This window comes from Protopterus annectens, chromosome 2.part1 (genome assembly GCF_019279795.1).
Source record: "Protopterus annectens isolate FY-2018-M chromosome 2.part1, PAN1.0, whole genome shotgun sequence".
In the NCBI taxonomy this organism is placed as follows: domain Eukaryota; kingdom Metazoa; phylum Chordata; order Ceratodontiformes; family Protopteridae; genus Protopterus; species Protopterus annectens.
Genome location: NC_056729.1, coordinates 676,118,678 through 676,143,158, shown reverse-complemented (window position 1 = coordinate 676,143,158; position 24,481 = coordinate 676,118,678). Strand labels below are relative to the sequence as shown.

The 24,481-nt window shown below is 39.2% G+C and overlaps 1 long non-coding RNA gene across 1 annotated transcript in view; it reads right to left on the bottom strand.

Annotated features, from left to right (window-relative positions):
• LOC122794199 overlaps positions 1–24,481 on the bottom strand; it is a 509,719-nt gene that overhangs the window by 113,864 nt on the left and 371,374 nt on the right. The gene's annotated exons all lie outside the window — the stretch shown is intronic.

Genomic DNA, 24,481 nt, shown 5'->3' with positions numbered 1-24,481 from the left:
ATTTTCACATGGAAGTATGTGACCTGAAAGTCCAAGAACCACATCCAGTAGCCTTTTGTTAGACAAGGGAGAAGTGACTGCACCACAGCCTTGCAAAGATTTTCTATGGGATGAAGGCATTTAAGCCATTTAGAGTTAAAATGACTTGGAGTGACACACATATCCTTTATGTTCTGGTGAGACACTTGGAAGGCTGCTTTGACTAAGAGGTTTAGAACATCCTTCTCTGCCAGTAAATGGCTTTCAAAAATTTGTAGCATTATTTTTGGTTAGAAAAGCAGAAAAAAATGGTATAGAACATCAGTGAATGAAAACTAGTTGTATATGGCCTTTATTCAGCAAGAGATGGGATATGGGAACAGGTTTTTTGTGAAATGGATTTTTTAGCCCCAGAATATGACATTCTTTATCCATCTGCCCTTGGTTGTGGTTTTACAAGCAGACAGATGGAAAGAAAGATGACTCCTGTCTGTTTCCATTGGGGTGGAGTTGGAAAATGCCTCAGGGCTACTACTGACCACATATCAGGGTCCCATAGCACCCTGATGAGTACCAAAAGCCCTCCCTCTTGTCCTACGAACTATATAAACTACCCTGAGAATTTGGGTTACTTTCAGACTGCTGCTGGTTTTGTAGCTATTGTCAGTGCCTTAACCACATTAGGTGACGGATCCTTTTTTGTCATTGAGAAGGGGTATTGATGTGGTTGAAACTTAATAATCACAGCCATGAGAGTTTTACAATTCCTTTTTCATACTCAGATGTGCCTTTACTTCCAATGAAAATAAAATCTCTAGTTGGAATGGGAGTTAAGAAATGTTGCATTATCCTCAGCTACATAGCTTCATCATATGCCAATAAATAGCTCCAAAGGATTCCATTGCCCTTGCTGAAACCTTGCCTGCATTACAAAAAAAGGAAGTTATGTACTCACCATAACGTTCCATTTGAGAAGTTATACTTAATTTTTCTGCAACCTGTGGGTATTCGGATCCGTATCGGATCCGAGCCGTCAACTTTTTTTCTAGCATCTGCTCCAAGCTCCGAGCTCCTCCCCTTACCCATAATACACTACCAACTCCTACCTTCCCTCAGATCGAGTTTGCTGCAACTAAGCAACTCAGCTCAATGAACCAAACCTGTATAGACAGGGCAAGGTCCAGGGGACGGAGGGAGGGAATGTTGCAGAAAAATGAAGTATAACTACTCAGATGGAACGTTTTGGTGAGTACATAACTTCTTTATCTGAAGTAGTTAACTTCATTTTATCTGCAACCTGTGGGACACAGTTCCCAGCTACTCCAATCCTGGGAGGCCCTTATGGAAGGATATTCCTGAGCAGCGCAGAGCCAAAGGATGCTCTACCCCTAGAAATCAGATCTAATTTGTAATGGGAAATGAAGGTATGTGAATTGGCCCAGGTCGCTGCTGCACAAATGTCATCCAAAGGAACCCTAGACCAAAAGGCAGCAGAAGTCGTCATGGACCTGGTAGAGTGAGCTTTAACAATACCAGGAGGAGATAAAACTTTTGCTTTGTAGGCATGTGAAATGCAAAGAGTGATCCATCTGGCCAAGAAAACTTTAGAAATAGCTTTTCCCAGAAATGCTTTGGAAAAGGAAACAAACAACTGGTCAGTCTTGCGGAATGATTTTGTTCTATGAAGATAAAAATGAAGCTGTCTATGAACATCTAACAGATGAAGTTTGTATTCACCTTTATTTTGGAAGTTAGGGAAGAAAACAGGCAGATTAATGGACTGGTTTATGTTTGCTTCAGATGCCACTTTGGGTAAGAAGGAAGAATTAGTATGGAGAGAGACCCTATCCTTATGGAAGACCAAATAAGGAGGCACAGCAGACAGAGCTTGAAGCTCAGAAACCCTCCTAGCAGATGTAATGGCGACTAGGAAAGCTGTCTTCCACGATAAAAATTTTAAATCCACCGAAGCTGCAGGTTCGAATGGAGGAGCCACCAATGCCTGTAAGACAAAGGTAATGTCCCAAGGAGGCACTGAATCCTTGGCAGGGGGACGCAACAGAAAAGTACCTTTAAGAAAAGCCTTACACAGCCAAAAGGAGGCTAAGGCAATGTTGTCTTCACCAACATGAAAATTAGAAATGGCTGCCAATTGTACTTTCACTGTGGAGGAACTAGCTCCTTGCTGAAAAATGCCAGACAAGAAATCCATTACTGCTGGAACAGGGGCTGTAAAGGGATCTAGTTTTCTCAGTGAGGCCCAAATGGAAAAACACTTCCATTTGTTGCAATAAAGTTTCCTAGTGGAATCTTTAAGAGAAGCCACCAGAATGGATTTTACCGAGGATGAAAGACCGGGAGTCCTGGCAATCAACGGAACTGGAGCAGCCAAGCTGTCAGTTTGAGGCAGCCCAGGTCGGGCGGACGGGCCCCCGACGGATGGGAGATTAGATCCGGGCAGGGATCCAGAACCCACGGAGGAGCTAAGAGATGAGACCAAAGGAATGGGAACCAAACCTGACGAGGCCAGAATGGGACAATGAGGATAACTTTTCACCACAGTCGGCAAGCTTTCTGAAGAAACTTCGTAATGAGTGGCAATGGTGGCTAAGCATACAGAAGCCCGAGGGGCCAAGCATGGACTAGAGCATCTCTGGGGACTTCCCCTGGTGAGGGAATCAGAGCAAAGAACTCGCTGCACTTTATGTTGGATGGAGATGCGAAGAGATCGCAGCAAGGCTGACCCCATGCACAGAAGATCTCCTCCACTACTGACTGTTTCAGAGACCACTCGTACGGCATCAGAATAGCCTGACTCAATCTATCCGCTAAAATGTTGGAGCGCCCCAGGATGTGCGTTGCTATCAGAAACCAACCGGTGGAGATCGCCCATTCCCACACTCTCATGGCCTCATGACATAGGGGGTAGGATCTGGTTCCCTCCTGCTTGTTAATATACCAGACAACCGACATGTTGTCTGACTGAATTGCAATCAATCCGAGAGGAAGGACAGTGTGAAAGGCTTCCAACGCTAAAAGCACTGCCCTCATCTCTAGAACATTTATGTGCAATTTGGTCTCTAACTGGGACCACGTTCCCTTGACTGTCCTTCCCATACAGTGTCCCCCCCACCCGAGTTGGGAGGCATCCGGGGTCACTGTGGCTTGGACTGGAGATGACGCGAAGGGGCGTCCTTCTGATATCTCCGGTGAACTTAACCACCAAAGAAGGGACGTCCTGTAGACGTGACTGATCCTGATCGGAAATTCCATGGGCAGGTCTAGCCAAGACCATTGAACAGCCAGAGTCCATTGAAGAACCCGCATATGAAGGCACGTACAAGGGAGACTCGATATGGAGGCAGCCATGGAACCCAGTGTCCAAAGAACCTCGCTCGCCTTTGGAGACTTGAAGTTCGCTATCTGAGCTATGTGGCACCTGAGGTGTAAGATCCTGTCTAGAGTTAAGACTACTTCATCTGCAAAGTGTCTAGCCATGCCCCAATGAAGTCTAGAACTTGTACTGGTTGCAAGTGGGATTTCTGAACACTGACTGTAATTCCCAGTAGATTTGCCAACCAAATGAAGTAATCTCGGGCCAGACACAGGTGATGCTTGTTGGGTGCAGCGAAGAGCCAGTCATCCAGGTAAGGAAACATCTGAATACCCTGAAGCCTTAGGTGAGCCGCTACAACTGCCATTACATTGGTGAACACCCTGGGGGCTGTGGTGAGACCGAAGGGTAGGGCTCTGAACTGAAAATGACTGGCTCCCAGCCAGAAGCGCAGAAACCTCCTGGAGCTTCTGTGTATTTTGATGTGGTAGTAAGCATCCTGGAGGTCTAACGAGCACATCCAGTCGCACTCTCAGAGATAAGGTAGAATGGACTGTAGGGTGACCATCCGGAATTTCTGTTTGGCTACAGACAGGTTCAACGTTGACAGGTCTAGAATGGGCCTGAGGTCCCCTGTCTTTTTCGGCACTAAAAAGAACCTTGAGTAGACGCCTGATCCGGACTGATCGGGGGGGACCTGTTCGATGGCTCGTTTGAGAAGCAGCTTTGAAACCTCTAGAGCTGCGGCCTCCCTGTGAGCGGGTTGAACATCTGGGAGGTGTTTTGGAATATTTGGAGGGGCAACAAATGGGATAGTGTAACCTCTGGATATGATCTGTAACACCCAGCGATCTGTCGTAATGGACACCCATGCCACTGGGTGTAAGGATAATCTTCCCCCGACTGCCTCCAGAGCAGGACAGCTGGGCAACCCCTCAGGGCTGCTGACCGGGTCTATCAGAAAAGGGTTCCCTAGACCCAAAATTCCTGGGACCCCCTCTACCTCTGAGTCGGCATCAATCCTGTCCCCCTCTGCCTCTGGGGGATTAGTTGTCCTGAGAATCCTGGGAAAACTGAGATTTTCGGAACCACATCTTCTTCTGCCCTCTTTGATTCCTAGAGAAGGACTGCTGAGGGTTAGAGAAGTGGATCCCGACAGCAGACAAAGTCTTCCCATCCTTTTCGCTCTGGACTAGTGTGTCACGTACTGTCTTCCCAAAAAGGGAAGAACTGTCTTAGGTAGCATTGATAAATGACGCCTTGAAAGGGTCCGCAAACTGACACAACCTGAGCCAGGCATGATGCCTCATGGTTATGCCTGTCCCAGCCTCCCTAGCTGCTCCTTCCGTGGCATGGGAAAGGAGCCGCATAGACGTGTCTGAGACTGACTTCAGAGTAGACATTTTCACAGAGAACAACTGTTTGTCCTGCGGCGATAAGAACTCTGAGGGCGACTCAGCGAACTCCAAAGCAAGGTCTCGCTGAAGCCGGATCACATGTGCCAAATAGTTTAGCGCACGGATTGAAAAGGTCACTGAGGAATAGACGTGCTTGCCAAACCTATCCACCAACCTTGCCTCCTTGTCTGGAGGGTGGACTGAGGAACTCTCCTAAGCTAGTTCCTTCCTGGTTGCTACTGCAACCAACATAGCATCAACTGGGGCTCCTTTTGACCAAGGTTGTCTGTCGGAAGGGGGAGATAAACTTTTGTCAGGGCATTTGGGGATAGGCTCTACGGTGTCAGGCTCCTTCCATGCCCGCATGGTGATAAGGTCCACCAAGGGGTGCACTGGCGGGGACACCCAGGAAGTAGATGGGCCCATGCCAAAGGCCTCCAGGAACACTGACTCATCCCCAGAAGATTTTGGGGCTGACCAACCTCCCCTCTGGTGGTGGTCCAAAGGAGACGTCTTCGGGAGGTGACCTGGGGGAACCTTCTCCTTCATCTAAGTCAGTGTCCATAGTGAGGGACTCGGGGGAGTCCAAGTGCCTCTTTTTGCACCTGAGCTTATGGTGACACTCTTCAGTGGGACTCTCAGAAGAGGATTCGTGAGCCGCAGGGGGTTCCTCAGGGAAATTAACCTGGGGATCCTCTGGCACAGGCTGTCCCTGAGACAGGATAAAGGGAGTCGTCGCCAAATCCAGGGGGGCCTGGGTGGAATCCGAGAGGATGAGCTGGGGTCTCAATCTCTGGGAGAGAACCCTCTCCACCACTTCGAAGGCCAAGGGAGAGCGGACCTCTTGGCACCCAGCAAGGAAGACGCCCTCCCAGGATCCAAAGCGGGGACCGGAGCCGAAGCAAGGGTAGCCTGAGATCTGAGGAAATGGGTGGGATCCAAAAAGGGCAGAACAAGAATCCATTCCTCGGGTCTGACTCCCTGTCCGCAGCTCCGAGAGTCACTCGAATCCAAACTAGTCTGATCCAAGGAACTCAAGGTAACAGCCGGAGTAGAGGTTGGAGGAACTGTCGGCGTCGAGCTACCAGCTCCGAAAATCCGCTGATCCAAAAGCCTCAAAGCCGAAGCATGGATCAGGGAAGGAGAGATGGGGAGGAAAAAGGGCATGGAGGTTCCCCTCCAGAGGGAGAGGGGCCTGGCAAGACTCCCATCTGTAACTGGGTCTGAATGAATCTCCACATCATCCTGTCCATGTCCAAGTCCAATAAACTCCGAGTTGATCGCGAAGAGGCCACTGACTCGGATCTGGCTGGTCTGTGCAATGATGGGGAGGAAGTCCGAATGTTCAAACGGCTCCGGTGAGAAACAAGGAAACCGGAGCCATGGAGAAACTGGCCTCATGGCCTTAGAAGGAGGACTAAGAAAGAGCTCCCTGTCTAGGCATCTCTTGCGAGGTCTGTCCTTTCTCTTGTCCCTATCCTCTTTGTGCCTTTCTCTGTCCTTTGCCTTGTCAGCCATGCTGATTGTAGATTTGTCTTTATTAGGCCCAGCACCAGAAGAAGAGGGAGTTTGAGTCCCTGTCTGGATGGGATGTTGAGCACTAGGTACCGAGGCCGTGGCAGATTCCAGCATGGATGTGGGGAGAAGGCCTTTGGCTACTAATTTGGCCTTCCGATCCCTGAGGGCCCTAGGACTGAACCTGGTGCAGATAGCACATTGAGTGGACAAATGTGCTACTTCCAAACAAATCACACACAGAGTGTGACCATCTGCCGGGGAGAGCTGATGGCCACACTCTGTGCATTTCTTGAACACAGATTTTGGCTGATCAGCCATGGTCCTTCACCCAAAAAGAAAAACACTACCTACGAGAAAACACCACACACAAACACAGGTAGAGGAAGGGCAGGCCTAACAACTACTCTACCGAGTTTAAGAAAACTTTTTTTTTTTTTAAACCGACGAACAAGCGATACACTAAAAGGGGAGGAAGGGAAATAATCAGCTCAGACACACAAAGAGACTAAGTATTAATAACACTTACTATCCCTGAGCTCAGAGCAAAGGAAACCACGATGCACACTACTGGTGTGGCAAATGAGATCTGAGGGAAGGTAGGAGATGGTAGTGCATTATGGGTAAGGGGAGGAACTCAGAGCTTGGAACAGATGCTAGAAAAAAAGTTGCTGGCTCGGATCCGATATGGATCTGATTACCCACAGGTTGCAGATAAAATGAAGTTAACTACTTCAGATCTGTGCATTATAAGGTTGGCCAAAATTAAAAGTGCTGCTTGACTGGGACATCAATTTGTGTTTCATCGCTGCAGCTGGCAAATAGAAAGCATGCTGGTTCACTGCATTGAAGGTGACACTTTTTCGCCAGGTAATTGAGAACCCTCCTCACTGAGAAGCTGAAAGGCACACACACACACACACACACACACACACACACACACACACACACCACACACACACACACACACACACACACACACACACACACACACACCACACACACACCACACACACACACACACACACACACACACACACACACACACACACACGCTTCTGAAATTGCTCCACTTATACAGACTCCTTATCGAGAGGGAGATCCTTTACGGTCTGTGGGGTCAGACAGCAGTTGTTGACACCCAAATATCAGATTTATGAGTCTCTCATCAAAAGCTCTCATCTCTGGATTAGTGAAGGACACGGTCAGATTTCTTTGGTACTAGAGCTACTGCATCTGGATTTTTCCCATGCCACAGCAGTGGCAATTTTCAAACTATTATCCAATTCAGGAAACATCTAGAAGGATTGTTGGGAACACCTGAAGGCTAAATTCATATTCACCTTTTTTAAGCATCTTTATTAAATTATCACTTCAGACATAGGCAAGCATACATTAACAGAAAAGAAAACAAACTATTATAACATTTTTCCCTTTAAATACAATATACATCACATGTTTCCTTTGCTACCATCATCAGGCCAATATTACAAAAAAATTACTGGATTCTTGCCTTCCCTTAAACCTCACTCCTCCTCCTTCTCCTCCCGAACATTATTATGTATGTATTCCCACAATTTCCATTCACTTCTATATAATTTGCTCCTTCCCTTTTCTAAAGATCCCTCTTCCAGTTCTTTCATCTCTCTAAAAATATTCAATACCACAAATACAGTTGATGTAGACTTTGATTCCTATTTTCTAGTAATTGGTTTTACTTACTTTAAACTTAATAAGGCCTTTCTATGTCTAGGCAATTCCAATCCTGTATCCCAGCGCACAGGAATCATTTCCTTACATTTGCACACCCAATATTTCTGATAGAGTACTCTCTAGGGAATTTTTAAAATCCACCAATTCACTGCACTACCAAAACATAGGTTCCCAGTTACCTCTCTCTCTTCTCCATCGCAGCTCCGGCATTTGCTATCTGCCTCAGGAAAAATGCTTTGAAGTATGCTTGGGGTATAAAAATACCTATGCAAACACTTCCAAGCAAAGATCCAAGACCTTCTAGGCTTGTTTGCATACTTGAGAGCCACACATATGTCTTCCTATTGTTTTCCTGTAAATTGATTTTTCTATCTCTTCTCAATCTGTTCTAACCTCCTCTGATTTCTTCTTATAGTTATCATGCAATATTTTATATGCCCTACTAATTAATTATTTTTCAACAGTTTCTCCTGTTCTAGATTCAACTATAAACTCTACAAGTTCAGGTCTTTCACGTAAAATCCCCCTATTCCTTTCTCTTTGCCTGTACTCTGAGATCAAGCCCTGGTAGGGAAAACAGCATTTAGCCTGCAATCCAAATGTCTTCTTGTGCGCATACCACTCTATTACCTTTCCTGATGTGTTATTTGCTCCCAATATGTTGGTTCCTTTATCAGGTTTCTCCAGTAAAGTCCAGCCCCCCTTGCCTATTTTCTGTACCCCTACATGCAGTCATCACATTGGCAAAATCTCCGTTCTCCATTCTGATATCGGCTTAATTCTTAGAATACTTTCTGTATGACTGTTATTATTCTCCTTAAGGATCTACAACAACATAAAAATCTTCTCTCTATTTCTTGAACTCCCCCCTTGCTTCATCATCATCCCTTTCCACTTTGAATTATAACCTACTGCTTGTATTATGTATATGAGCCTTAACTCTGTAGCTTTAAACCTAAACCTCACTGTTCTACTGCAAGGATCCACTTATCCCACTTAATTCTTGCCCTCTTTCCCTCCCAGATAAATTCCTTCAATTCAGTTCTCTCAATTTTTGTATTATTTATTGTTTATTCTCTTCCCACATATCCTTAATTGCCATAGCAGAAGCCTTTTTAATCCATACTCCTAAGTACTTCATCTTATCATGTCCCCTTAAACACGGCTATTGCTGAACCAATTTGTGTGTGAGTAGATAATGTACTGCTATAGCCTTTGTTTTACCTTTATTAATTTTATATCTTATATCCTGAGTCCCTTATTTTCTCTGCCAATGGCTTTAAATATAAAGCAAATAACAAAGGTGTAAGAGGCCACCCCTACCTGGTTCCTCTGTTTAAACACAGATTTTCTGAGCAAAACCCACCCAGTTTAATTCTTGCCTCCAGTCCTTCATATATCCTTCTAACTAACCTTATTGTTGTATCAGGAAATGCAAATGCTTCCAATTGCCCTACTCGTAAAATCCCAGCTTACTCAGTCAAATGCTTTCTCTGCATCAAGACTCACCAACAATAAAGGTATTTTCTTATATCCTGCTTCCCTCTGGATCATCACTGTTCAAATTAATGTTGTCAAATGTTTACTTCCCCTCCACAAAACCACACCGATCCATATTCATCAATTTTGGCCACACCTTTGCCATTCTTTTTAGCTAATATAGACATAAACACTTTATAATCATGGTTTCAATTTGAAATAGGTCTGTATGAAGCTGGGTCTGAAATGTCTTTGCCACCTTTAAATAACACAACCACCTCAGCTTTCTTCCAAGATGTTAGTGCTTCTCCTCCTCCTTTTAAAATACTGTTAAATAAAACCTTCCAGATCTTTATCACTTTCTTCCCTACTAATTTCCAAACTTCCACAGGAATGCCATCTGTTTCTGGACACTTTCCTGAAGATTGATTATACATCACTGTTTTTATCTTATCACCCCCTATCTTCAGTGTTAGTTGTTAAGTTTCATCTACCTCTAACCTTGGCATAATTAAGTCTTCCATAAATATTTACATTTGTACTCGTTCTTGATTTCCATATTTCTCTGTTTTATACAAACTTTCATAAAATTTCCAGAATAGCTCTAAAATCTATATTGGATCTCACAATATTTTTGTTATAGGTTTCCTAGGTTTAGTGACAATCCTTTCAGACTTCTGTTGCCTAAGTCATTGTGCTAGAAAATGTGCTCTGGAGTTAAATTCACATTCACATTGAGAAAGATATAGGGTCAGGCCATCCCCCATCTTAAACATCACCTCTAAGATTTCCTTAAATGAGGGTCATTAATGTGGAATGCAGGGGGCATCAATATCCTCCTCATCATCAGTACCAGATGTTTCAGTGTTTCATCAGATAAATCAACATGCTTCTTCTTGGCACATGACCTTCCTGGAATCTTTTGAAAGAGGACTTCAAAGATGAGAAGGACTGATGACTTTGGGTTGAAATTGGCTTGCATTGCTGCAGAAGGTTCTAGATCTGTCTGTCTGTTATGTATGACAAGCTTCTGGGATTTTAGTTCAGTGACACGTCTTTCGTGTGATGTTGATGAAGTTGGCATTGTAGCAAGAGATAGCATCAAAAATACCAAAGCAAAGATTGCTTTTGACTTGATACTGAGACTAACATTAGGGCTCAGGGCAGCCTCAGGATGATAAAACCAGATACTCTGGTTCACTAACAGCTCCAATAGGGCAGGTACTGATGGCTCAAGCACTGATCCTGATGCTGCTATCAAAGATGGGAGATTCAATATCAGCAAGATCAACATCAACTATAAACTCAAGCTGAAAAGTATAGAAATCAAAACTGTAAATGCTGAGATTAACATAGAATGCTGGCCACTGATGTGGTACATTGTATTAGCTTAAAGAAAAACTCCACCCTAGAACTAAAAAAAAAATCTGTTTTTTTCGCTCTATCTTTGTTTCCTGACCTATTTTAACACCTCAAAATCACTCTAAGTGCTTTACTTGTAATTTTAGCCTGTTTTCTACAACATGACTACCAATGGGGCTTGATGAATCAACATGATCTTGTTCTTCCTCAACCCTTTCTCTGTCCCATAATGCTTTGTATGACTCATGCCAGACACAAGGAAGTAACTTTGAATTCCCATGCCATTGGCATATAATGGGATTTGTGTGAGTCACTGTTATTTTCTTTACCTTCTGTAAAAGGACTGTTTTCTTTCTGTCTCTAATCATCCTCATTTATGTTTTGCTCACCCCTTGTTTTACACTATACTTACGACGCTATCTAGCTACAGCCAGAAAGGTAACTAAATTGCAGGCCTTTGTTCAAGATTTTCTTTTTTAAACTAAAAAAAGTGTAATTTTTTAGGACTGTTTAATTTTAAAGTGCGCTGGTATCACCAAACAGATGCACAATAAATGAAAACCGAATGAAAAGTAAAGTAACAAACTTCTTTAATAGACCATGGAGTTGTTAAATAACATTAAGCGATTTCATCCACAAAAGTGGACTTCTTCAGAATGCCATATTGACTAACAAACAATAATTTAAAAACTTTTTGGCGCCAAACTCTGCCTTCTTTACAATTGTGCTTTAAAGAAACATCACATGTCAATACAATCGCATACAATGTGTTCATTACTTTATTACACATATAAAAGCTGCATAAAATCTGTCAACTGATCATATAAATAAATTATGTATCAATTACTATTACTCATAAATAATGCTACTAAGAAAATGTATAATGTTACTAAAAAAGTGTATATAATATTACTAAAAAATATATATATATCAATAACTATTTGACTCATAAACAATATTGCTAAAAAATGTAACAACGTTACTAAAAAATATTACAAAAAAATATATGCGTATATGTATACGTAAGGTTAATAAGGCATGGAATGTTGCTGTAAATATAAAATATAAAATATCTTATAGTAGCACACTAATCATCCTAAAGTTGTATGCTGCCAATGAAAGTGACAAGAAAAAAAGAAGATACAGTTTACTTAACACTAATTTCTGTTTCTATCTATTGTCATATATGCTTTGCAATATTTGTGAATTCCTATCTTGAACCATTATAAACGTGATACTAACGTAGTTCTAAAATACGTTTGATAGTAATGAAGTAATTTAATCCTGGTTTCCTTCCTGCATCCGTGAACATTTGCCATATTATCTCCTTTCTATTCAATAAAGCTTTGAAGTTCCCCCCTTTTGAATCTATTTTCAACTGATCAATAATACCAAATTTGAAAATGTGTTTTTCTCCATTATCGGATGTATGTCTACTTAAAGCATTGTTCATGTCCTTGGTCTTTATACAATATAAATGATCGTATATCTGCCTTTTAAATTGGTGTTCCGTTTTCCCTATGTAAAAACCAGAACATGACATGCATTTTATCAAATATATGATGTTTTTAGTACAACAATTACCCTGTTTAAATTTGATGATAGTCCTAGTAACATTATCCAAAGTCACACTATCTGCTTCCAAAATTGCATGACACTGGTTACACGAACCACATTTCTTCATATGACTATTAGTGCTACAATGAAAACCAGTAGGGTGCCCTTGTTCTAGTTTCTTTTTTAAATTGGGTCCAGTTTTATATACAAAAATTGGAGACATACCTACAACAGTACTAAGTTCTTCATCCACAACCAACATATTCCAGTTTCTTCTCACTATTTTTTATTATATTCTACATATGGTGAATATTCTAGTATACGTGCCCTTCCAAATTTGGATGTGTCAGTTGGTTCTATGGTATGTCCCTTTTTGTTAAGTTCTCTACCTAATAAAGGGGGAAATTTGTTACCCCATTCCCTTACTACATATCTAGAAGTATTATCCAACATAGCACTGGGATATCCCCTAGATCTAAACATAGCACTAATACATTTAATTTCTCTCACAACGTCAGTGTATTCGGAAGTCATCCGGGCTGCTCATATGCATTGACCTTTGTAAATGTTTTTCATCATACTTCTAGGATGGCAACTTGTGAATTCCAGATAACTGTTCGAAAAAATTTTTTTCCGAAATCCATTTGATTTGAAACCAGTGTTACTCTTGGAAATGTATATGTCCGAATATGCAATACTTTCATCATTGCATGTATATGTAAATTTCAAAAATGAACTAGATATGTTCAAAAAATCAATAAAGGAGGAGACACTGTTCTTGTCACCTCCCCATAGAACAAACATATCGTCTAAAAATTGCGAATAATAAATCGCTTGTTTATAATGTTCACTAGTAAATAACTGGGAAGTTTCCCATTCTAACATAACCAGGTTGGCGTAGATGGGAGCGCATGCCACTCCCATAGCTACGCCCCTGGTTTGTTTAAAGTTCTCTCCCTCAAATTGTATATAATTGTGCTCCAAAACCAGTGACATTAGTTCCATTATAACATTAATTTTGTCCCATTCTACATCTGAATATTTAGATAAACTGTTACATAAATATTACAATCCTATATCTTTCGGTATACTGGAAAACAAGTCTATGACGTCAATAGTTATGAATGAACTATTTTCATTCCATTTGTCAGTTGTCACTTTGTCTAAAAATGACCAAGAGTCCTTGACTAAATGTGTGATTTTTTTCATAGATAGGTTTTAGCCATCTATCTATTACCACTCCCAGGGGATATATCTTCGATCTCCTTCCCGAGACAATGGGACAAAAAGGTGGATGTTCTATACTTTTATGAATCTTAGGTATTCCTACTATACTCGCTAATGTTGGATGCTCTACTTTTAAAAATTCATATGTGTCAATGGTAATACGATTGTCCAATAAAAGTACTTCCAAGCATAAATAAATATGCTTGTAACCAATATTAATCTCATTGATAGATACGGTTTCGTAATTACCTGTATCGTATAGTATTTTGTACATTTCATTGACATAATCATAAGTGTTGTACAGTACCACCATTTACAGCGACATTCCATGCCTTATTAACCTTACGTAAAAATAAACGCATATATTTTTTAGTAATATTTCTTAGTAACATTGTTACATTTTTTAGCAATATTGTTTATGAGTCAAATAGTTATTGGTATATATATATATATTTTTTAGTAATATTATATACACTTTTTTAGTAACATTATATATTTTCTTAGCAGCATTATTTATGAGTAATAGTAATTGATACATAATTTATTTATATGATCAGTTGACAGATTTCATGCAGCTTTTATATGTGTAATAAAGTAGCGAACACATTGTATGTGATTGTATTGACGTGATGTTTCTTTAAAGCACAATTGTAAAGAAGGTGGAGTTTGGCGCCAAAAAGTTTTTAAATTTATTGTTTGTTAGTCAATATGGCATTCTGAAGAAGTCCACTTTTGTGGATGAAAGCGCTTAATGTTATTTAACAACTCCATGGTCTATTAAAGAAGTTTGTTACTTTACTTTTAATTTGGTTTTCATTTATTGTGCATCCGTTTGGTGATACCAGCTCACTTGTGCTGTTGTTCTGTTGTCGTTTGCTGGCTTGGTGGACTTTTAAATTTTAAAGTGTCTTGTAAACAGAAAGGGTAACAGTATTTTACTATTTAGTCAGTAGGTTTAACTTTATATAAGTGCAAAAAGGTGAAACTGATTGGCTATAATAAGTGACATCATTGACTATTTTTATATAAATGTCTTTGGTTGTACGTTTTTGGTTATTCTTAGGAAGTTCCCTGTATTAAAGGAATGTAAGTGCTTAAGTTATATTCTGTGTCCAGTGTGCTTTGTACAAGCAGTGTGTTTTTTTAAGTGCTTAATTTGGCTCTACGTTTCTTTGGTTTTGGAATATTTTACAAGCCTGAGTAAGTATAGAGGCACACTTACAGTCCGTTGGTTCAGTAATTTTTAAAAAGGAAGTGATTATTTGAAGCAGAGAACAGTTTGACTGCATTCTATTTGAGTTTGCAGTCTGTAATCTACAATCTATGATGGAACCAGATGCTAACCTGGATCTTAGCATTCATCCTACACCGGAAGATTTAGTGATTCTAACCAGGAACCATGCTGACATCACTGACAGAGCTCAAATGGTACTGAAACAGTCATACGGGAGTTTTGGGAGTTTCAGACCCCACCAGAATACTGGTAAAAAGTCCGATGAGGCATCTTTGGATGAAGGAATTACAATAGGTGAAGAAATGTTCACACACAAGCAAACAGTCACCAGATTTTTCAATAATGACGATGTCAAGCCGTTTTTTGAAGCAGCACCAAATCTACAGCCTTCCAGGTATGCTAACAATAAATGGAAAGTAAATGAACTAGCAGGCTGATGGTACTATTAAAGGAAGAGATTACAGCACTAGATATACAACTAAGCCAGCATTCTATGTTTATATCTTATCAGTACTTCTATCACAACTTAGCAGAAAAAATTGATAGGCACATGGAATTATTACTAAGAAACACAAAAAAGTTAGCCAGAGATATTGATGTCTATTAACATAAGCAGGTCTTTATACTTAAAAGGAAGGCCATTCTGTTGCTATACTTAAAAAGGAAGGCCAATCTGTTGCAAATACATGGCCAATACTCAAAAAAAGAAAGCATACAGGTACAAATGTGGATAGACTGGATTCTTTTTCTAGTACCATTGATCTTAATGCATCAGAGCCTACTAAAGCACCTAGCAGTAAAGAAGCCACAGTGAGTGTATCAAGTGACCCTAGTGACATTATTTCTCCTTCTTTTTTCCTCTCAAACAACTGAAACAATGAGTTTACCACCGAATCAACAAGGTCTGAATGTTACAGTAAAGAAAAAAGTGAAAAGCAAAGGACATTAAACAATGGTTTTCTTGTTTTCAATTTAACTAAAAAGACTTTTATGACAGAAGAACTTGACATTTTATCACAAAGTTTTTCTTTTATACCAAATAATAAGGCAGCTATAGTTAACACTTTGTTGGATTTTAAATGTTTTGTTAAAAAATTAAATTTAGAATACATCTTACATGATGTTACAAGTAGCAATTTGCTGTTTAAGAAACCTGCTAACATCAACCCTCCTTTAGTGAAAACATTACATGCTTTTGCAACAGCATGTGAGACTGAATTATATGAACTTTTTCATAATAATCACAATAACAAAAAGAAAATTAAGTTGAATGGTAGTTATAATTTAAACAAAAAAAACAATTTGAGGCCCTTAATAAATTAAGCAGTTATTCAGAATTAAGATATATGAGGCCAGATGAAGCACATGGAATTGTGATAATGGAAGTAAAAGATTATAATGAAGGAATGTTACAATTACTTTCAGGTGAAAATAATTATAAGCTGGTAACTAAAGATATAGTTATAAAGAGCTATCAAAGGGTAGAGTTAAGTTTACTAGACCTGTGAGGCTATTTAACTTTGGAATTATACAAATATCTACTAATAGACAAACCACAGTTGGGTTTTCTTTTTGGAATACCAAAAAGACACAAAGATTCACAGCATCCACCTTTCAGGCCAATAGTGTCAGACTTTTTAATAAAACTGTTAAAATGTCAATGTTTTTAGATGAAATTTTAAATCCAGTAGTACAGTTTAGTGAATATTACTTGAATGAGTTCTGGGTATTTTTGGATTTGCTTAAAATTTATAAGTTTACAGGACAGGAAACTACTATGTACCATAGATGTGATATCCCTTTATACTTGCATAGAACAAGAAGAAGGTTTAGAGTTTGTACGACTATATTTGACTAAATATGGGAAGCAACCAACATATGATGTAAATATCATTTGCCAATTATTAGAATTGGTGTTAAGCAATATCTTTTTATGTTTAATAACACTATTTTCCACCATATAAGTGGAGTAGCAATGGGAGCCCAAGTTGCTCCAGTTTTTGCCAACTTAGTCTTATGCTAGTGGAAAAAAGAATATTTAGTTAAAATACCAAACTTTAAATATGTTAAATTTTATAAAAGATACATTGATGATTTATTTTTTATATGGGTAGGTGATCACACAGCACTACATGAATTTATTCACCAAATCAACAGAAGGGTTAGATGGTTAAAATGTGTTATTAGTGCAAAAGGAAAACAAGTAATTTTTTTAGAAGTGTATGAATGTTAGTGCAGAAAGCTTTACTAGCAAAATCTATTGTACAGACACTTTTGCGATTAATTATCTTCATTATGATAGCATCCACAATATATGAACTTAAACATATTTAGAGGACAATTAATTAGATTAAGTAGGTTAATAAGTGAAAATGATAGTTTTTTTTGAAAGAAGTTAATTATTTAATTGACATATTTCATCAAATATGATATCCTAGTGATACATTTACAGCCATTTCCGAGCAAATTATTGAACAAAGGCAGATTAAGTTTCCACCAATTTTACAAGGGTTCAATATTAGAAATACAACTCAATATATGAAAACCAAGAACAAAGAATGTTGTAGCACTTTTCCTGTTCCTATTAGTGTTGAAGGTCCACAGATTTGTAGAATAATAGCTGATAACTGGAAAATAATTACAGGTAATCAGGAACTAGTGCAAGTCATAGGAAGTAAACCAAAATTTACATATAGAAAAAGTATAAATCTTAAACAGATTCTAGAAAGATCAAGTAATACAGCTTCTACAATGAATAAAGATTGTAAAACAGGTACATATACATCTCAACAATGCTCTTTTTGTAGGTATGTTATGGCAGCCAATAGTTTTCATTTTAAGCATATTAATTACACCTTTTTTGCTAAAAGTAAATGTGTGTTATAGTGAAGGGTTTGTGTATTTAGCTGTCTGTGCAAATTGCAACCATTTTTATATTGGTAACACCAAAAGAAAGTTTAAGAGAACACATCTATGCCATTACAAAAGGATAACAGCAATACCTTAGAAAGGCATTCACATTCTTGTGAGCATTTTAATAAGTTAAAATTTTTAGTAATAGAAAGAGTGGACAAAAATAAATTTGTGAGGTCCTTTAATTCTTATTTAGAATATTTGGAGTTAAAATGGCAAATGTTCCTGAGAGCTGATAGTGCACCAGATTTAAATGATAAAATGTATAAAAAAGTTTAATTTTTTTGGACAGTTTAATTTTAAATTGTTTTGTAAACAGAAAGGGTAACATTATTTTACTATTTAGTCAGTAGGTTTGACTTTATATTAATTGTAAGAAGGTGAAACTAATTGGCTATAATAAGTGACATCACTGACTATTGTTATATAAATGTGTCTGGTTGTATGTTCTTGGCTATTCTGAGAAAGTTCCCTGTATTAAAGGAATGAAAGCGCTTAAGTTATATTCTGTGTACTGTGTGCTTCATACAAGCAGTGTGCTGTTTTAAGTCTTTATTTCAGCTCTAAGTTTCTTTGGTTAATGCTTTATAGCATCTAAAATGGTCTAGCCCTTCACTATTTAGGCTTAGATAAATTGGGTCCACCCTACGTTCAGAAGGCACTGGCCTGGTTTCAGCCATCCTGTGCCCATTACTCACCCAGCTTTATATTGATTGTGCTTCCAAGGGTGTGGCTTGAAACATTTGGGAACTGTTTTTCAGGTTACCAAGGAGAGTGCATTGCACTTGCCTGGCTGAGAGAACCTCTAACACTTAGTGTTTTGAATAGACTTATTTATTTGAACTAGTGTATGAGGATTATCCTGAGTTTTAGCCTCACTGAATGCAAGGTCATACTCACGCTACTCTAGCCCAAGGTGTCATTAAAAAAGTTTTTTTTTTTTTTTTGTTTGTTTGTTTTTTGTGTAGAGATTTTCATTTTTCATTCAGTGTGGGATTTTTAGAAATGTTTTGTTTGAGTTTAAATGTTGGTGTTTTTTTGTATCACAATATTTACTTACACAACAGTTGATAATCATTGGTGTGAGACCCTGACAGACAAATAGACAGCTTTTTATCAAAGGACATTTGTTTAATGCATAGAAACTGATAAAATATTGTTCAAAATAGTACAAGTCAGAGAATCACATAATGTTTATATATATATATATATATATATATATATATATATATATATATATATATATATATATATATATAACAGAAACTGACACAATGTTCCTAAAAATCTTTAGTCAATTAATACTAATGGAATCCTGAGATACTGCTTTTATTTCTTGTTTTAATATTTTTATGTTTCAAACTTATTAATTTTTATGAATAAAAATAAATATAATTATGGTAACCTGTACACCAAACAGAAGAGAAACCAGTTTATCTCTGCAATCACAGGACTTTGAGATGAAGGGATAAAATTCAAGCTGCTATAGCCAGTTGTTTTCAGTTAAATAAACCTGAACTTGAACATGATTCATCCACAGCATATTGTGATGTACAAATGTCATATCACTTTCTCAGTACAACACTGCTCCTCTTGTAACAAATTAATTTTCAACCATCACATTCAAAAGCACCTCAACCCATATGCCTTAGGGCTCCAGTTTACTCAATAATTGCAACAAACTGTATTTGCTTGCCACAAGCCCAAATGCTCAAAACATTCCAAGTCCATTGTATCTAACTCTACAGAACAATCTTCTCTCACTATCAAATGGATTTCAGCTGCCTGCATCCTCCATTTATTGGGAAATAAATGAACAACATGTCATGCCAAAGAGAAGAGGGATTGTCCTACTGTCCTTGTGTCTTGGCCTAATTCTCCAAAATCAATATGAAAACCTTGTGTTTGCCATGGAAATAGGCTCTAAGACTAACCTGGACAACAAAATAAAAAAAAAATAAAAATTCATATGCTTACAAGAAGGCAGGGACTGTCTGTGCTGACTTTATTGATGAACATAGTGAAGAGCAGATGAAGATGATCATTTATAACCCATTTGAGGTACCTCAGCATATGTTCATAGGTTCATAGGTGTTTACTAGGCTAATGACCACAAGTGCCTTTTTAAGCCTAGCCATGCATTCCAAATCTCTGAAAAGTTCTGCTACCCTTGATAAGTGTAAGCATGGGCCTGGGAGATGTACCATTTACAGCTTACCTGTGTCCATTAGAGACATAGGTGCCAAACCAGGGATGAATTTCCGGTTTCCCACCCAATTATCCAAGTTGCAACTGAATTGGGTTAGGGAGGAACTCTGCTTCACATGGATGGTGGGCCTGTTCCATAGATGGGGTAGTCTCTTGGATACATACCTATCTTTCTAGCAGCTCCTATTTATATCACAGGCAAGGTTTAAGTCATTAGAATGAGTGATTCTGGTGCTGTTTGTTTTGTAGATATGCAGGAGGTCCATCAGAGTGAGGTCTGACAATGCCCTGTATGCCAGGCATAGATCTCCCCTCAAAAGCTTGTAGAAGATAGAATACAGGGATATGGCCTTTAGGCGATTTGCATAGGACATATTAGTTATACCCTGTATTCTTTTAGTGAGGAACCTCTGTGGACATTCCAATTGTTGGATATGCCTGGTTAGGTACCAAAGGGACCATTGCACTCACTGATAGGTCCAATGAATGCCGAATACAGTGGAACAATGACTTCCTTGGACTTAGATGCCATATCTTTCTTTATAAGTTGCACAACATAGAATGATTTCCTCACCACTGTAGACACGTGATGATCAAAGGCTAGATTACTACCTATGTGTGTACCTAAGTCCCTGACTACTGGGTCAACTCTAAGAAGTGTGTTGTCAATATGATAGTTGCCAGGGATGGATGACTTCCCACAGGATACAATTATGCATTTCTTGGCATTTAGTTTTAGTCCATGGCTTTGACACCAGTTGTTTGCCTGTGTCAGCCCCTCCTATAGAACATCTCTGTCAGTGTGAGAGTCAATGACAGCTCCTAATTTGCAATCATCTGCAAATTTAGTCAGCCACAGACCACTGACATTGGCCTTGACTTCGGAGAAGTAAATGTCAAAAAGCAGCAGTCCAAAGACTGATCCCTGAGGGATTCCACTTGTGACTGGCCTCTTTGTAGAGGTGGACTCCACAGTTCTAACTTCCTGGATCCTGTCTGTGAGCCAGTTGGTTATCCACCGGGTGACATACGTTTTGTACCTAACATCTTGAGTTTGTCAACAATGCCCGAGTTGGGTAATGTGCCAAATGCCATGGCCAAGTCAACGTAGGTAGTGTGAACAATACTGCCTTCATCCATTGCTTTGGTGACCTTCTCAAAGATGTCCACCAGGTTGAGTAGACATGGTCTGCCCTTGACAAATCCAAACTGGGTTGGGTCCAGTGTCTGGAGGTTTACTATATCTCTATTGATCATCTCCATGATAATTCTTTCCATGGCTTTACATGTAAGACTAATGAGACTTATGGGTTTGTAGTTTCCAGGGTCCGTAGATGGCCCACTTTGTGCAGAGGGATGACTGTTGCCTTTCTCCATTCATGAGGCATGAAGCCTGTTTGGAGGCTACATTTAAATAGTAATTCCCGAGGCCCTGATAGGTTATGTTTCATGCTATTTAGAAGGCATCCTGGGATACTGTCTGGGCCCATTGATGCAGTGTTCTTGGTCTTAGAGAGAGCATTAAGGATCTGCTCCTTGGTGACAGTAGGGAGAGTTATATTTGATGATATTTCCTGAGGGAAGGTTGAGTGGGAGAGAGGAGTAAAGTTTCAGCTGAATTTATCAGCGAGGAGGTTTGGTATAAATTCAGCTCCAACTTTACTCCTCTCTCCCCTTCAACCTTCCCTCGGCATGATGTTTTTGTGGACATGAAAGAGCATAGCTCACTAATATGGTATTTTCTAAATTACTTTGAACTGCTGTTCCAAGATGGCTGTGGACTGATCATCTGAATGATTAGAGCTCTCACAGTGTGAAAACAGAAACTTTGAAAACAGTCAACAAAAGCTATTTATTTGGGTAAAATGCAACTACTGGATAGTCACTACACTGCCTGGATGTCAGCATGGAATAAATTTGAAAAAAAGTAAGAAAACATTAACTAGAAAAGAAGCGGAAAAACACTGTTAGGGAACAGCCTTATAGCTGTTCAGCAAAAAGCAGTGTGGTTCTCATGATTTAGTATAGGAGATGGCTTCCAGTAATATAGAGGAAAAATACACCAAATGCATTCAGATGTGTTTAAAATAAGTGAGACACTAAAGGAATATATACAGACAATTACCAAGTGGCCAAATAGAACAGAAGAAGTTTTAAGTAACTATTCAGATTAGCTGATTAAACTGCAAAAAATCAGAGGCTGAAATGAAGGAAAGACTGGCTGAATATCAGCTTCTCAAGAACAAATGCTTAAACAAATAGTAGAGCTAGAGGATAGAACACACAGAGAACACATGGGAGTCTGTGCAGTATCTGTACACCAAGCAGAAACCAGTTTATCTCTGCAATCAGATGATTTTGAGAGGTAGGTATAAAAATTCAAGTTGCTATATCCAGGTGTTTTCAGAATATTTTTTTTCCTGAAGGACCAAAGGCATCTTTAGATGCTGAGTAGGCAAAAGAGGAAATAAAAGTGATCCAGTAAGTTGAAGGGGGTTCTGCTTCTCATTCCTCTGACAATGGCATAGACCATAGGCAAAATTTGCAAGTAAAACCTTTTCCAGTGTTCCAAAGGAAAATGATTGGTTGACAGAACAAAAGCAGAGGAGTTGACTATAAAAACAGGAGCAACTTGGACTCGAACTAGAGACCTCTGTTGGATGGTTGAGATGTTGAAAAAGAAGGCCATTATGAATGAGAAAGAAGGAAGCAAACAGAAAAGCTACAAAGTGTCATTATCATGAGATGCAGTTTGAACATGAGAAATGTACTTCTGCAAGAACTGGAAATAAAAAAGACTAGAAGTTTATGGGTTGTATTAAACTGATGGAAGGACTCTAAAGTATAACTCTTACTTTGTCATTAATGTTTATAAGGATAGTGATGAGACTTTTTCATGGTAATATGTGTACTATAAATTTCTTGAAGTAAAATGCATGCTACACCATATAGTACTTTTATGCAGTAAGCAGGGGTAGTTTAAATGTGAGGAAGGGGTGGGTCATATCAGTGACCGCCAGTGATACTAACATAAGAAAGTACTTTTTCTCCACTGTAATGTGTCAGAGGTTTATAATGTAATAAGACAAAGGCTCAATATAAATAATATAATATTGTGATTTTGGACTGCTAGGAGGAAGATGTGTAAGTGCATTGATCATACGCGTGTATTAAATTATGGTGGTTCCCCTGGTGCTATGCAAACAGCTGAAAGTGTACACTAAAATTATGTAAAATAATAGTTTTCCAGTATTTGAGAAGAGCTGTGTCATGCAATTACAAAACCATTAGCTGGTTCCTTTTTTCTCTACCAGCAAAGTTCTGCAGCTGTAGATGAACTGTCTGCAGCTATAGGTATTTAATCAGAAAATGAATAAACCATGAACTCTGCAGTATCTGTATGATAAACACTAAAATAAGTACTTAAATGTGAAGTGACAAGCTGTTGAGTGAAAATAAAAGAAGTTTAGTACAATGAAGGGAATACAAGCAGATGCATTCCTAGTTGCATCAGTCATGTCAGTATAAATTAAAACAGTGCACAATATAGTCTAATTTAGTTAATGACGGCCATAGCTCTCTTTCTTATGGTCAAAAATCAGTTAACTGAGAGTGTGCTAGTTGTTTTTCACACCTGGGAATGAAGCTGAGATAGGATAAGAATGGATAGTATGGGTGCACAACGGAACACAGGCTCTTTCATACAGTTTTAGTATGATTAAACCTAATTTCAGAATGAGTAAAGCCTGTGGATAAAGCTGGCTATTTGGGGTGACTGCCTCCATATGGAGGGGGGTTTTCCCTTTTTGGAAAGTGTATATAGGAGTATCTGTGTGTGGGTATGACGTTAGTTAATAGGGACTAGAGGTTAAAAAGTGCATTTTTTGTTTGAATATTAAAGTGCTTTTACTGAAATAAGAAATCTGGGGGAACATGACATGAGTTCAAACAGAGACAAAAAGACACAACTGCATATAAGACCAGCCTGCCAGACATTAATCCATGTAAGTTGCAAGCTGGGAGCATCTATTCAAAAAACTCCCATGTATAATAAAGTGAGAGTATAGCATCTTATCAAAATGACTGCCTTATCAGTCATACCATGGAATGTGAGTGGCATTGCAGGTACGGGCAAGAAGCCAGGAGTACTGAATTATATTAAGAAGTGAAGTGTACAAATAGCAAATTTACAGAAGACACAATTCAGCATGAATGAGCATGTAAATTTGACAAAAGAGAATTTCAGAGTGGTTATTCTGCAGACTATCAAGAGCAAAGGAAAATGAGTGTTTGTTTGTTTGTTTGTGTCTTTCGGCTTTTCCCGGTTAGGGGTCGCCACAGCAGAACTCCGGTCCGCTAACAATTGGCAGTAGATTTTTTACATGCCGAGTTTGCCAGCCCTGACGCACAACCTTCAACGAAGGTACGCCCATTCACGCATGTCTCCACACAGAAGACGCTCTAGCTGAGAATCGAACGGCACAACGTCTTGCTGTGAGGTGACAACACTACCGCAGCACCACCACCGCAAAGGAAAATGAGTGTAATAATACTGATTGTGAG